Source organism: Cupressus sempervirens, chromosome 7 (genome assembly GCF_028749045.1).
Source record: "Cupressus sempervirens isolate cs-2001-9-10 chromosome 7, ASM2874904v1, whole genome shotgun sequence".
In the NCBI taxonomy this organism is placed as follows: Eukaryota; Viridiplantae; Streptophyta; class Pinopsida; order Cupressales; family Cupressaceae; genus Cupressus; species Cupressus sempervirens.
Genome location: NC_143124.1, coordinates 200,879,058 through 200,880,838, shown reverse-complemented (window position 1 = coordinate 200,880,838; position 1,781 = coordinate 200,879,058).

The window sequence follows — 1,781 nt, the reverse complement described above, 5'->3', positions numbered from 1 at the left end:
TTTAGAGTTGTTATTTAAATTCAAATGTTGGGAGATTTCTCCTCAAGATAATGATCCCGTTGTAAAAATGTGATTGTTAAACTTATTGTGGAAATGACTATGATCTCGAGTTTTCTTCCCTAGTTCTTTCCTGAGGGAGTCCTTGAATTAGATGATTGAATTTAAAAAAAAAAGAGTATGATCCTTTCATATGATATTTCTTGCAACTTAGTTTATATGAATGTGTTTATCAAAAAATGGATTCAATGATGTGTTACCCATATAAACTTCAGATAAAGGAAAGTTTGGGATGATATATTTACCTTTATGGAGTTATATCCTGAGACTAACATGGTCATAGGAGGTGACTTCAATGCCATTCTTGACCTCAAAAAAAAATTCAGAGGTTCTTAGATTTTAACAAGAGCCACAATAGAATTCAGAGAATGGGTTAGAGTTAATAAATTGGTAGAAATACCAACCAGCAATGGAGTATTCACTGGAATAATAGAAGAAAAGACTTCAGTTATATTGTAGAAAGATTGGACAGATTTTTTTTCAAAGGAGAATTAGTAGAATTGGATCTCTCAATCATAGCTTCCATTCAGCCTATAACAAGATCAGATCATTATCCTATCAAAATTGAATTAACATAACCTAAAAAACCTAATAGGAATCCCTTCAAATGTGAAAAGATGTGGTTCTTAGATAAAACATTCATGAAAAACCTTAAACAATGGTGGGATGAAGGAAAGTTTATAGGATCAAAGATGTATTGCTTTCTATCAAAACTTAAAATGTTCAAAGAAAACATACAAAAGTGGAACAAAACACATTTCAATAATATATTCCAAGACAAGCTGAATAATGAAGATCTTAAAAAATAAAATAAAATAATAAAAATTGGTATGGATAATGAAAAAATTATTAAAGAAAAAGAACTATTAATCAAACAAGAAGACATTCTAGTGAAAGAAGAAGTCTTTTGGAGACAAAGGTCGAGGGAAAAATGGTTAGCAAAAGGAGATAGAAATAAAAAATTCTTTCACAATACTACTATACATAACAAAGCTCTCAAAAATATTACTCAAATTAAAGATAATAATGGTAGTACAATTGATAATCCAATAGAAATAACTCAAACCTTCATCACATACTATGACAATTTATTAAACAATTATGACTCATCCAATTTAACCAAGCAAGAATTCATGCTAAATAATATACCTAAAGTTATCATAGAATTTGACAACTTGAAGCTTAACAAACCTTTTACAAAAGAAGAAATCAAATTAGCCCTTTTTAAGCTGGGCCAGATAAATCTCCGGGGCCTAATAGTTTCCAAGCTTTTATCTTTAAAAAATGCTGGGAAATCTTAAAGGAAGAATTATGGAAAACAATGGAGGCAGCTAGAAATGGGGGATCAATCTTAACTAAAATTAATCATACTTTTCTAGCATTAATAACAAAAAAAGCTGTAGCTGTGTTACCTTCAGAATTTTGGCCCATAACATTATGTAATACAATATATAAAATTTATTCCAAAGCAATATAAAATAGGATTTAAACTTTGCTTCCAAGAATTATCTTAGAAGAACAAATTGGGTTTGTACCTGGTAGATCAATACTTGATGGAATATCCATCATTCAAGAAACTATACATCAACAGTTAAAAACAAAGAAGCCTATATGTTCATGAAGTTAGATATACAAAAAGCTTATGATGTAGTAGATTGGAGGTTTTTATGTAAATGCCTAGAAAAGTTTGGATTTTCCAAACAATGGATAAATGTAATTTTAAA